This window comes from Mastigoproctus giganteus, chromosome 2 (genome assembly GCF_048544385.1).
Source record: "Mastigoproctus giganteus isolate SK-2022 chromosome 2, ASM4854438v1, whole genome shotgun sequence".
Taxonomy (NCBI): Eukaryota; Metazoa; Arthropoda; class Arachnida; order Uropygi; family Thelyphonidae; genus Mastigoproctus; species Mastigoproctus giganteus.
Genome location: NC_143576.1, coordinates 61,132,846 through 61,148,237, shown reverse-complemented (window position 1 = coordinate 61,148,237; position 15,392 = coordinate 61,132,846).

Here is a 15,392-nt window from a genome sequence, read left to right as displayed (position 1 = left end):
CATTAATTTTTTTAACAGTTGCACAAATACACATATCGCATCTATAGTTTTCTAATGAAGTTCCGCTGCTTGTTTTGATTCTGTCCGAAAGCAATTAAGGCTATGAAATATGAATGTAGCGTCCGTAAATTTATATGGTTAGGTCGTTTGACTCTGTAGGAAACACCGAGTTTCAAGTGGCAAAAATAGCATAATCAAAAGAACAGTGATCGTAACCAAGAATCCAATCAACGTTCAAAGCAGCTGTCTAAAGGCTACCCCTGAATAATCTAAACATTAAATGTTAATCGCATACTGGAGTATGAAACTGCCCGTTCAAGGCTAAAAACCAAGTAATTTATGATTCAAATGTCAGAAGTGATTTGTAATGAAGTTCAGGATTTTATTTTGAAATGAAGTACCGCAATTTGAATCTAATTTAAACAAAATATTCCAATCATCGCCAACAGTAATAGTGTTTTCCATTGTTTTGCACTAGATTCTTAATATTAGTAATCTTTTCCCATGCACATTACAAGGGAAACTTGCTAAGTTGAGTGTCATAGCTCTCACACAACAGAAAGGTGACGTAATCCAATGACCCTCATAACGCATGCAGGAAGAACTGGCAGGCAAAAGTTCTACAATAATATACGTTATGAATCTCGTATCACACAAAATGCAATAACATTAGAGCAGTAATGACATAGAATTCCTCACTCTTCCATTAGTCCTGCTGCTACTGCCACCAAAGAGACCGCATTGCGGTCTCTGGTGGCAGTAGCAGCAGGACTAATGGAAGAGTGAGGAAGCTGATGGCTTATTTGATAGGGATGAATCCTTTCGACAAGCCTCAACCTCACAGACATAGGTAAAATGGAAGGAAGCGGCTGTTGGTGAAGTTTTCGTATCAATTCTAACTGCAAACAAACACCATCTTTCAAACTATTCATCTCTACACACAGAGATTTATTTAACATTTTTATTGTAAAGTGTTTATTTTAAATGAAGTAATTTTTCCTGAATGAGGTCCTTTCTTTGATTTCCCTTTAAAGTTTCCCCAGATAGATAACTAAGCATGTGATATCATTACCGTAAAAATAAATAAATAAAAAAACATGTTATCTTCATCAATAATCATAAATAACAAGACTTTTGTATTTTCTTATAAATCCTAGCAACAGTTTTTAGCAGACTAAATATGCCCGCACTACCCGAAGTTTCTCCAACTTGTGGCACCTTTAGTTTGTTATTTTCCCAGATGGAAATATGAAAGGAACAGTGAGCAGCAAGCGCCACTGAAGATCATTATTAATCATGACTTACAAATCTGTGTACTTGTAGAATATATCTTTTTGAGTACATCTTCATGAACACCAACACGAATGGTCACTAAAATATAGGCTTGGGCAAATATGATTGGGAACAAACCACACTTATCACTCCAAGATCGAGTGTCCCTTGTGTTTTTGAACACAAATTTGTACTGAGTGACATTTTAAAAGAAACGCACAAAAAATTGCTATTAAGTAAAGGAATTCATGGTAATTATTTGTTCTAAAAGTAATAATTAGTCTAGCTAATTAAAATAATTACTGCGTATGCTCCATAAAAATAAAGGCGACAGAAGTAGCCGCTAATTAAGGAAAAGTATTCTTAATTAAGTGCTACTCACAGTTCAAGAAAAATACTAAAATTCTAAGGACTTGTTCTTGCAGAGATAATGAATTTCCTAAGATGTACCTCTCGTCTCATTTAGCTCATTAACTGTCATAATGGAGATGAAGGTAATTAGAAGTGGTAGTGATTTATGTAAGAGGGGCTCTAAATCTGATAAAGCATTTTCTGATGTTCTCTTATGCTTATGAAATATTTAAGCTGTCTTTAGAAACTTAGTAACAAATTTTATATTTCGATTGTGCTCTCAGACAAGAAAATAATGATGGCTTTCTGTCATTTCACTAAGAACCTGTTATGCATGCATTGCTTTACACTGATTCGTTATTTGTCCCAACAATAAAATGGCCAACGCAAATATTGAACAACTGCTTCCATTGGAAAATAACACTTCGCATACTTTAACTTCTGTTTCATTTTTATAATTTATATAAAAAATTCGTAAAACATTTTCTATTCTAAAATACACACAATAATGTTTCCCTGAGACCGATAGAGAAGCCCACCCAGGTGGAGCTTAGCGAATATAATTGCTATAACTGTTATAAATAGTTAGATGCAAATCTATTTCTTCGAGGGTATACTTTAAAGTTCTTACTCATTTTCAAAAAGTGTACTTCTTGAGCTCCTTCTGAAGATGAATAAATGAAGTCGTTAAACGAAGAAAGGATTATTTCAGGAGAGATTCACCACACGGATCAGTTTACGTCCACCCCACCAGAAACGCCCTCCACATTTTGGACCCCATCTTAAGGTAAGAATATTCTGGAATTTGAATATACAAACATTTGTGGATTATCTATGACAGCGGTTCCCAGCCGGTGATTCGTGAACGTGTTCCAGGGGGTTCTCACTAGATGAGGACTATCCACGCTCGCAATTGCGAAGAAGTGCTCGCCAATAGTAGTTTGAAACCTTTCCTCTTGTCTTGTCATTTAGAAACAAAACACGAAAATTATGCAGAAAAGTCAGTTTATTTTTTTAAGCGGAAATTTCAAAAAATCGAAACATCTAATATTGATTTGTATATATCACTCGGAAATCAAGACAGTAAAAAGACTTTGGGGAATCGTACTTAGTAAGCTATGAAATAGCAAAATTTAGGGAAGCCCATAATATTGCAGAAAATTTCATTGTCCAATCTGCAAAAACTATTGTAAGGCGCATGTTTGGTGACAATTTGGTGAATAAATTCGATATAACACCCTTTTCCATTAACAGTGTCTCGCCGAATACATGATATGTCTGAAGATGTTGAATTCATTATTATAGAAAGGGTGAAAGAAGTACATTTTATGCTTTGCAATTAGATGAGACCATGGATGTTTCCAATCTAGCCATTTTAATTGAATTTGCCCGCTAGTTGAATGAAGGTAAAGTGGAGGAAAATATGCTGCTTTGTAGTCTTTAGCAGAGCATACAATAGGTGAGGACATTAATTTAATTAACTCGTATTTTGAAGAAAAACAAATTGATTTGTCTTTGTGTTGTGGAATTTGTACAGATGGAGCAAAATCAATGACAGAAAAAATCGTGGGCTTTATTACTCGCATCAAAAATATGTGCTAATATCTCGTGGGCACATTGCAGCATTCATAGACAAACCCTAGCGTCGAGGCGAATGTCTCAACAACTTAAAAATGTACTCGATGTGTTGTTAAAATAGTTAACTTTATAAAATCGATACCAACAAATTCCAGACTATTCACTTCTTTATGTAAATAAATGGGCAGTGAGCGTGAAACTCTTTAAAAAAAACACGGATATTAAATAGCTGGCTGCCACGTGGCAAAGTAACTGCACATTTATTTGAATTAAGACAAGAATTAATTCTTTTCTTTTTGGATCATAATTTTCATCTCAGTGGGTGTACAACAGATCAGATTTGGATTCAAAGTTTACTTTATTTTTCAGGTATTTTTTCGATGATAAATGAACGCAATTTATCGTTACAAGGGGCAAAATACAACGGTTTTCACTGTACAAGACAGAGTGTAAAGCATGACAAAAAAAAAAAAATAAATAAAATTTGGGACGACTTTATTGAAAACAGTATAAGCGTTTTATCACTTTACAATGACAGAAAATATTTTTAACAACTTTGTCCAAAGTCAGTTCATTTTCAGTTTTTTTTAAACTGAAAATGAACTGACTTTGGACAAAGTTGTTAAAAATATTAAAGAGCATCTCAACTTCCCACAGGTTACTTTTAAAGAGCATTTTCAACAAATAATAAAAAAAAAAATCTGAAGTGGATTCGTAACCCAATTGACGAGTATTTTGTGGCAATGGCTGACCTAAAACTGACAGAAAAAGAAAACCTTTTTGATATATCAACAGCATTTGAACTTCAAAAGCTTATTCAACACTGAAAATCATAACTTTTCGATTTGAATTAAAATCAGAATATCAATCACTTAAGCGAAAAAAAGCTGCGAAAATCCTGCTGCCATTTTCAACTACGTATATGTGTGAGAGAGCTTTTTCAATTCATACCTCTTTGAAGTGGCAATACTGGAACAAACTTTATGTAAAAACAGATTTGTGGCTCTGTCTTGTCTTCTGTCGAACCGAATATTGCTACACTTTGCAGCGCAAAAAGAAAAAAAAAAAACCAAACAAACAAACGCACGCAATAATCACGTTAAATTTATGATTTACTTTGATTTATAACTACATTAATATTACGTTTAAGGATTTAATGTAATAAAACGGTCTTACAGTAATCGTGTATCATAAATAAATATATTTTCCATACTAAATTTTTTTTTCATTCCCAAAGGCCATTGTTATGTATAAGTACTTAAAAATAATTTTATATTATCACGCAATATTGCACATAAAAACTTAGTACTGGAAACATTTTATAATAAAAATTCAGAGCTATTATACGATTTCAGAGAATATAGGCTAGGAACTGATGACCTATGAGAACCATCACGAACACGAGATGTAAGAAATGTGAATTAGAACTATGAAAGCATATATAAGTAGATTGGAGTATGAGTGGGGAATGTTGACCTGTCAGGTGTAGTTACAATGGAAAACATTAAATTAAATTTAATTAAAATTAGATTTGTTTCTTATTCCTTTTCATTTTGGTCTCTGTTGGGTTGGCTATGATATAAATGTCAGCTCATTTTTTTCCGCTTGCTACGTATGTTTTATATTAGAAACGGAGGCCTTACTTCTTGCTGTATTTCCTTTTGTTTTGGCCGCTGACCCTTGATGAAGAAGTTAAAATCTTAGGACCCACAGCATTAAGTATTATTTAATCTGCTTTTATTTTTCAGGCACTTATTTAATTTTTTCCATCGTGACGACACGTGGAAGGTCAGCATTCCCCGCTTATCTGCATTCCATTTTGGTTGCTGGGTATTTCTGCTATTACTAGCAGTGCCCTAGATCTATAAACCACTCCAATATATTAATTTTTCATTCCTTTTTTAGCAGTACTTTTCACTACAATTAATTATATATATATATGCTAAAAAATGTGATTTGCACTGTTATTAGAATATCTTCATTGAACTTATAGTTAGCGACGGACGCTACGTAGCTGTTTTCTATTAAAGTTATTATTATATTAATACCACCCTTACACCACGTTAAATGAATAATATAGTTTATTAGGTTGTTCGCCTAAATTATTATACATTAAGGTGACGTTTCGGGTATCTTACCAAACCCATCATCAGACCATGCTGTAGAGGAAACAGATCCTCCCAGAAACGTGATGTGCATACAGGCAAGTGGCTCTGCTAACATCAGGTTTCTGGGAGCAACAGCAAGAGGAGTCTGTTCGGCAATTCAAAACAATACTTCAGAATAATAATTCGCAAATTGTAATTGTAATATTGGTAATTGTAACTATAATAATATTCTCATTTGTAACTCATTTTCGCTTCTCCTAACAGCATGGTCTGATGACAGGTATCAGTAAGATACCTTAAACGTCACCTTAATGTATAGTAATTTAGGCGAACAGCCTAATAAACTATATTATTAATTTCATGTGGTATAAAGGTGGTATTAATACAACAATAACCTTCATTCAACTTCTTAAAAACATCTGCACAATAAGAGATCTTATTTATTCTAAACACACAACTTTCATGTTACGAATGAGATTCCTGGAAAATACACAATACCTGCAGTTTATCTATATCTCATAACCGCGGATGTTAGGATGGTTGTGTTCCGCGATGAATATTACAGCCAGTTGCCATCGGCTACCAATAAAAATGAGCAGCGCTTCTCCATAAGGTATTTCATTTACCAGACTCCTAATTTTCGTTTTTGTCTCCAGGCCATTAAAACTCTGATATCTGCTACTTACATGGTTAGCATTTAATTACTTCGATAAACCGAATATTGAGGAATAAGTAATGCAGCCCATGTTATGTCAAGCAGTACTCAGCGCACGAAATAATATCCTCGGGGAAGAGAGCGAGATGTCTGAGAATGTTTAATGCCACTGGTGTTTCTGGTCGTGGACGGTAGTGAGGTATGACAACTAATGGAACTGCCTCGATGAAGTCTTTTGATCTTGCGGTGTACCCATTCTGGAACGACGTATCATCATTTGTAAATAAACGCATTTTCAAAAGTTTAGGCAGAAAGGGTAATTAGCTGACAATCGAAAGAGTCGTTTAGAGAACAAAAATAGATCAGTTTTCCAATAATTGTAAAACAACGCTCTGGTAGGAAGCAAATAATTACTTATAATCGGATAACATCGATTATGCTGAAGTAATCGATGACGTTGCCATACGAACACATTTTTTGAATATCACCAGCAATGACAGAAAATGCGTTGAAAATGAAAGTGCAACAAAGTGAACAAATAATCTGGTACTGATGGAATCTACCAACTATGCTAAAAGTAACTGCAAAAGAAGAAGTAAATATTTAACCATAATTATGAGAACATAATTTAATTCAACAGAAGTTCCTACAGCATGGAAATGCGCAAAGGTATCTCCTGTTCACAAAGGTGGTTCAACGTTGGAAGTAAAGTGAGATCATTCCTGGTCAAAAGGAATAGAGGTAAGTTCCTTTCTTCAAAATTAGTTACGTTAATCATAGAATTGTCACCTTCTGGGAACTGGTCATCCAGAGTATAAACAAGAAAATATATATATATTTATTTTAAATCTAAAATACTGGTATTAACGGCCTCCAAGAGTTCGCTCATGACCCTAAGTGTACTATATTTCACTAAAAGGAGACCACACCTGATCAGTGTACCTCAGTGCAAGGTACCTCATTTCGTACCTTGCATTGTACCTTGCATCATTCCCACGTTGGAAATGAGAGAACTGCGTTCTCTCATTTCCAACGTGAAAACACCTGTCCCCACCCTTCTGCAGAGCGGTTTGGTCTATCGCATCTCTTGCCGTGACTGCACTAGCTGCTACTTTGGAGAGACTGGATGTGGACTCGAGAAACGTCTCTCAGAACATAAAAGGGCGATCCGTTTGGCAGGTGTGGAACACTCAGCTATCGCCGAGCATGTCTGGACAACCCACCACGACATTGACCCAGACCGCGATGTCGTGGTTGTGGACAGGTCCCACCATTACCTAAGGCGCACCTGGTTGGAATCGTTAAACATAAAATGCTCGGATACCTCTTTGAACAGGAACAGTGGTTGTCAAGTTAACCCCATCACAGAAGCAATAATTCTGTCCATAGGCAAACGCTGGCCACGTCACCACCATACGTCACAGCCACAAACTTCAACCTCAAACAATTAGCCACGCGCCTCACGCACCATCTTGGCAGTGCACATCTCCATTCCAACTGCCATTTAATATATTTTCTAACTGAAGAAGGCTGTCCACTCAGCCGAAAGCTCTTTATATGTTAACCGTACTTTGTATGTGTATTCTAGTATTAAACCCGCTCTGAGAAATTATAATTTTTCATTTCAGTTATCCGAAGTTTTTCGCTGTTTCCTCATTTCGCCGTTATTCTATGGTACACTACCATAGCCAATTTTTTTCCGTTTTATTGCAAGCTGCACGAGTTACGCCACGTTTTCTACGTGTTCTTTCCTCTTCTCAACCTTCAACGCACGCACGGTGCTATGTATTTTAGGTTCTAATACCTTTCTTGTTTGGGAGTTTTATTAAAAAACATAATGAGAATATGTTTAATTATTAATTGCTTCTATCAGCAGTAGCACTAAGGAGCGCTTTCTCCCATAATTAAGGACAGATGAGTAAGGTAGAAATGACCGCTACACAGTCTCGCCAGTACTGTCTCTTCCAGTCTGTTGCGCTTGTAACTTGATTACCATCTTTTTTGTCTATTTTTAATCTCTAGAAGTGTGTTATTAATCTTGGCTAGACACAGTTTGGACTAGTGTATTCATCATGTCGTTTGAATACGATTTATGTAGTCTGTATAAGGCACATGAAGACTGCCGCAAATTCCGCTTTTTAGTTCCCAAATACGCTAGAATGGACGAAAATCCAGCACAACTGGATGTCACAACAAGAGAGAGTAACTGTGAGCAGATGGGTTTGAATATATGGTGTGAAGAGGAGGCATAATTTCTAATGGCTGTTTGTTGTTTGGTTTTTAGGAGCATTAGCAACTAAGGCCATATTGCTCCGGGGATATGCGGTGGTCATTCCCTGACCTTTCCGCATCCTCCGTATTTGGTGGTCACGGGCTAGAACCCCGGTCTACTCAAGAAGTGTGTGTGCTACGCATTGCTGCTCCTGCCCACCTGGCTACGGAGGCGCCATTTCTAATGGCCGTGACTGTACTAAGAGAGTCTGTATGTACGATCACGGAAGAGGAGATAGATCAGTGATCTGATCAAGGGCCTATATTTGTTCAGCAGTGAAAATGAAGCACGTTGATGAGGCAGTATGGTAACAGATGAGATGACTGCAGCAGCACCTACCAGAGTTTCAGTTTTCGAACCATCATTCTAAATTCGCAAAATTAGGAATTTGTTATTAAGCTGCATAGCATGATTTCCCCAGTGTTTGCAGTTGTCACTGCAGGATTCAGGAATAAGTTCCCAAGGTGAATTTGGTAATTTTGAATTTTGAAATATACATCGCATAGCTCGATATTCCAAGCATGGGAAAAATCCATCAGTCTCAGTGAGCCAGTTCGATTTTCGCTTGGTTTGCTTATATAAAACAAATTCTACGTACAGTTATTCAAATTCTAAGTGGAGTTATACGAGTTTTTTGTAAGCGATCAGGAGGGTGGCAGACGGGAGTTTTCAATGAAGGTTCCACATTCGGTTTTTTTCGTGTTTGGTCTTACTGACTACATTTTGTGCAATCTGCATTCCACCAGCAGTTAATACTTTGGAATGGAAGCAACTGTTGCAGTCAGTAAGTGGTAATGTGACCAGTTACATCATCGATAGTTTGATTCTGGACACAGTTTTTGTCAAAATAAACGCAAGTGGAATAGTATTGTTTTTCCCTGTTAAAATTCTAAGTGATAAGTTGTTTAAGGTTGGGGTTACCCAACCTTAAGCTATGAATCGAGCAGATTATAGGAAGTGATTATGCAGCACTGACCATTTCATACTTGGATATAGTGATGGTGAGAAAATGATAAAGTTTACTGCTGAGGTGGAAACTGCAGGAAAATGAATATATGTTGGGGGAGCCCGTACTTAATTCTTTCAAATGGCATCCATTAAGGAACGTCTGAATTCAATGGCCTCTTGCGTCCATAGTACACAATTCCCACAGTGGATGATAGATATTGAAATCCCAAGTAAGCATACAGGAGCTGGAAGTTGTGCAATGAAGATTAACAAGTTCTGTTCAAGAGAAAGTATAAAATGATAGAATATAAATGGACGCCAGAGTCAATGATATTACTATCGCAATGAGAACTGCAATAATTTCTAATGAGGTTTGTAATGTGATATCTGGAGGGATATAGTAGATGCAACCACATCTTGTACTGCTATATCTCCGCGAGAAGGGGGGGGGGGGGTCCTGACTCTCTATCTCGTATATAAAATGCATATTTCGAAAAAAAAATACAAATTAATAAAATATATAATTTGAAAAACCTGGGAGATGATTTGAGGTGATAAATATATGTATTGGCATACACCTATTATATTCATTTGTAAAAGTAGCTCTTTTAGTTTGTCGAAATTACTACACAGCTGTCTACTATATGAGTTTTTATATTACTTGGGTTTAGATGTTGAAGTTTGATCTGTTGCTTGTGGGTGGTGGACTTCTATATCTCGTTTATTTTTATGATTTCTATGAAAGATGGTTGTACTGATCCGTGGTTTCAAGTGCATAAAATTCGACCATGATCTGATGGATCGTCCAAAGCATCTTTCCAGTGTTTGTTTGGTGTTTATTTTTACAGACTTGATATATATATATTTTTTTGTTTGTTTTGTCTTTTCATGTGAAATGGAAAGCTGAATGGAATATTACTGGTTCTCACACACAGAATGTGTTCCTTAGATTGCTACTACAGTTTTGGCCTATTTAGCTAGAGAGATGCGGGATGAAACTGTGAAGTCTGTTTAAGTTGTGGCCAAAGTATAGCGTCGAGTGGAAAATGTGTATGATCGTGCAAGTACATAATAATATTACTTGTTTTCTTCAACATAACTTTAAAAATTACTTTATTGCTTCTGAAAACGCAACTTGGTGTTCTATTTCGTATTTCTGGTTTTTCTATTTGTTTTCCCATAAATCGCATGCTTTTGAAAATGCAGGATGATTTCCTTTACATTTAGGGTAAGTGGAGCTGAAGCTACATCCAGCTTGCACATTTTCCTTTGATCCACAAATAGGGTAATCAGAATACCCCTAATAGTTCGTCTGAGAGTGCATATTTCTAGCAGTTAAAATAGCGGATGGCATTTGAGATGTATGGTCGAATTTTTTAGTTTAAGTAACCAGCTTTGACTGTGGATAGCGTACTGAAAGTCAAAATAACAGATCGATTTCGGCTGGGGTTACAGTCTTTTTTTTTTTAACTATAATTCTTCTTATATTACTTTCATCTCTAAGCTCTTAGATTAGTTCTTCTGAGAGTGAGTAAATCTCATTAGCTGACAGCGCTTTGGATGTTATGAGGTTTAACTGATATTCTTTGTTAATACTAATAGTTTTTCCCGACTGTTTTGGTTTGGCCGAATCAATCAGCAATTCTCAGGACAGGAGACGCTTAACAAATTTTGGGGACCCGACAACAGAGTCCAGACATTTCTGAATTCTGACAACTTGCCGAAAGATTGTGCAGATAAAGAGTGCATTTCCACTAATGTTGGTGTTGTTTCCTGATTTTGTACTTCTGTTCGTAGTTCCTTCGAACGATTTGAGTCATATTCTACGAGGAAAGTTATCAAGTATTGAGACTGCAGGCTCTAATGATTGGTATACATAAGTTTCCAAAATAGTTCCTTTAGCCCTAGAAAAGTGACTCTACCAGACAGGTGGTAGATGACTTTCATCAACCGGTGCAGTACCAACACTTTGCTTATTGGAGGCTTGAAGTGGTGGAACCCATGTTTAGTCTGCAGAGCTAAGTTAAGGTCAACCCTCCCCATATCTTCCATCATGCAGTACGATTGATGTCTTCAGAGGTTATGATGAACACCATGGCGAGATCCAAACTTCCTTACATTTCGAGGGTACAGCTCAGGCCGGCCGCTAGTTACCATACCGGACAGAACCTATTGGTAACTCTCTAGGAGGCCTCCAGATCAGCAAGTGTATAATCTGGCTGCCTCTACTCTGCCAGATAGTGACTAGAGGGAGTCCGAGTAGTGTGTATGAGGGTGGGGGGGGGGGCATTGTCGAGGCAACGTTATGTCAAGGATCTGGGTATATTCTTACAATGTGTACGCCATATCCAAAAATTTCATTACTTTATACAGCATGTCCCCCACTTTTTATTACTATTGAATACACCATGAATTGTCAAACTGATAGGGAAAACTTATCTGCGAAGAGATCTAAACCCAATAAACATTTCCCAGTTCATTTTATAAATACAGGGTATCTCAAAAATATTGGTTCAAACGTTTAGGGCAGGTAGGTAACATCTAAAGGAATGTGAATCGAATAGGAACCCATAACCGGAAACGTCACAGTGAGTCGGTACACGGCGCTGTTCATCAGTTCGCGAGAGGGAAAATTTCTGGTTTACTGATTCAAGCAGTAGTCGCCGCACGAAGAGCATGCATCGATATACAAACTGTGAGCTGGCGGACAAGCACGTAGTGTATGGATTAGCAGAGGGCCTACGCGGTGTGCGCCCCCATGCGGCACAACATCGCTTCGCAATAAATGTGTGGGCAGGTATGGTCGCTGTCTGTTTAGTCGGCCCATACCTGTTACCATCCCGCATGAACTCCGCTAAATATCGGATCTTTCTTGAACAAGTTCTACCAGGGTTACATGACGACGTTTCAGCAAATGTGAGACACAACATTTGGTTTCAACATGACGGGGCGCCTGCCCATTATGGAAGGTGTGTTCGTGACCATTTGAACAGTCGTTTTGGGCGTCGATGGATTGGCCGTGGTGGACCCGTTGCCGGACCCCCAAGCTCACCTGATTTATCGAGCCTTGATTTCTTTCTGTGGGGGAGACCCTCAAATCTATCGTGTGTGAATCGTCTGTGGAGACGGAAATGGATCTCGTGGCGAGACTCGTCTGTGCTGCTGCTACTGTCAAAGAAACTCCAGGTGTGTTCGACCGTGTCCGCCAATCCATGTTGTGTCGGTGTCACGCATGCATCGCGTCTAATGGTGGAACCTTCCAGCATCTGGTAACGTCATGAAATGAATCCATCTCGTACTCCATTGTTAATTGTTAATATTATGTCAAATAAATGTTTGCCATTAATTACTCTCTTGTGTCATTTCTGCTTCTTGTGCCTCTGCTACTGCTTCCCCGTGACGTTTCCGGTTATGGGTTCCTATGCGATACACATTCCTTTAGATGTTACCTACCTCCCCTAAGCGTTTGTACCAATATTTTTGAGACACCCTGTATACATCGTCTCAGTTCTAATCTCAATAATATCGATTTCCACTTACAGTCTGCCAAACCCCATGTACTTTTACTGACAGAATCTCAGTTATCGATTGATTCAAACACTGCTCATCTTAGTTGCCCAAATTATTCGCTGTACGATACCTTTCGCCTCAAAGGTGGTTCTTGTGCATATGTCCGTTCCAATGTTTCCTGTCAGAGGCTTGGTAATTTGGAATATCCTCTTTTCGATCTTCTCTGGCTTAATTTCTCTACCTTATTCTGTCAAATTCATCTGTTGTCTCTAATGTTCTCCTAACTTCACTAGTCACTTGGAAATCTTTCACTTCCTCTCTTTCCTACTTGACTTTCTCCAGTCCAAGATACGAGTGTTGGCATTCGAGGTGAACAGACGCGCTGCGTCAGGGCTCCTCAGTTAAGTTGATTGGATTGCTGTTAATTATTGCTTTTAAATATTTGATTTATTTAGATATTGTTGGATTATTTTGTTATAGGTTTTCCTGTAACAGTTTGATTTTTATAATATTATAGATATATTTTAAAGTTAATTTTCATTGATATGTAGCTAATTTTATAATGGTAGTTAACGAGATCTGCTTTAAACACGTCACAGGGTATCGTGACTCACACGGAAATAGTCAATTGCGATTTAAGGGTGAGTCATAATTTAATCCGTTGCGGAACCTTTGGAATGTTTTCCAAGGTCGAACTGGTGACGAATCATAGCTCACCTGGGAATTCTTTTTTTTGTGATCGATGTAAGGAGTGCATCGATCTTAAATTACAATTTGGTGCACTGATGGAACAATTTGAGTCACTGAAAAACGGGTGCTTGCCCTCGAGAATAATGCATCTGGAAGGTCGTCAGGGACTCAAGACTCCAGCAATCTACCAAGTGATGCACACCCGATTCGGGCCTCAAAACAGAAAAACCAAGTGCAAACTACTCTGGTTAAAAAGGACATTGTTTTATTAGGAGACTCCATTGTCAGGGAAACGGGGAATATTTTTTGTAATAAGGATAGGTGGAGTAGAACCAGGGTATGTCTGTCGGGAGCAACTATTAATGTCGTCACCAACAGATTGTCAGATTTTAAGGGGGGTAAAGCCACAATGTCTATGTGTCCGCAATTCTGCCTAGACACGATAGGAGAGATTATATGTTAAAAGCTTTGTGGATTAACTCAAGACTTGAAGGACTCTGCAAGGCTTTAGGGGGAAATTTCTATCAACATGGCCCACACTTATAGGTAGAAGGAATTTGTTCTGTAGAGACGGGATACACTTAAAGGTGGTGAAAAGGTTTTGCCAGTATTATTGAGGATACCTTAAAGGTTCAGGGAAACTGCTAGTTAGGGGTGGGGGAGGTGGGTAATACTGACACGCGTTTATCTGATAATATTGGTCAAAGTAACTCTTGCACATACCTTAAGAGTTCTTATCTGTTTCCCCAACTGGACATATTATCTAGATGTTCTGGGGGCAGAAACGTTTCAAGTGAGCGGGTAGCTAGGAAGAGAGCCTAAAAAACTTCAAGGGTTGTTAAATATTCAAGAACAGTAAGTCTTAATTGTTTATATAGTAAAGTTAGAAGTGTCGTCAATAAAATGAACGAATTCGAACTGCTGGTTAAAACAAGTAACGCGGACATAATAGGGCTTACGGAAACGTGGTGCCACCGGAAATTGGGGATGATGAGTTTCAGTACGGCTTGTATAATAATGTATTTAGGAAGGATAGGGTAGATAGAAGGGGTGGTGGGGTAATGCTTCTTATCAGAAGCAGCCTGAGTGCGACGATAGCTTTCCCGGATTCAGACGTTTCACATGCTAGTGTAGAATCTGTATGGTGTGAGATAGTTGGCAACAAAGGTATAATGCGAGTAGGAGTAATCTACAGACCAGGTGATTGTGAAGATTACGACGAAAGCCTCTACATGCAAATGGCATGGGCAAGTAAGCGCCAATGCCTTATTATGGGTGATTTCAATTTGCCTCTAATTGATTGGAGTAAATGGGAAGGAAACTCGACACGGGGAACAAAATTTTTAAATCAACTAGATGACTATTATTTGTATCAACATGTCAGGGAAAATACTACAGAAAAGAATATCCTGGACCTCATCATCACACATGAATCAGATGACATAACAGGGCTGACAGTAGAGGAACCAGTAGCACGAAGTGATCACGGAGTTCTACGGTGGATGATGACGAGAGAGGTAACAGTAGTAAAAGGCAAAGGAATGGGTTTTAATTTCAGAAAAGGAAATTACGATGCCTTAAGGTACTACATGGCCTCTATTAACTGGATAGATATCGCGCAGAGAATGAATACAATTGAACTGTGGTACGCTTTTAAAACATTAATCACAGATGCCTTGAATGCGTATATATACCATTAAAAAAAATACTCCACGAGGAGGGTTCCAAGTTGGATGAATAGTGAAGTTGCCACATTACTTGAGCAGAGAAAGGTGGCATGGAAAGGTTACAGAGCAATAAAAAGTACTGAAGCCTATAACAGCTACAAGGTGATGTGTAATAGAGCCACAGAAAAGGTTCGACAGGCAAAGGCAGTTTATGAGAAATCACTAGCAAACAGAGCAAGGAGGGAGGATAAGGAATTCTTAACATATATAAATGCCAAGAAGAGCAGGACAAACCAGATCGGACATTTACGTAAGGGAAAGGGGATAGTATTAAATACACC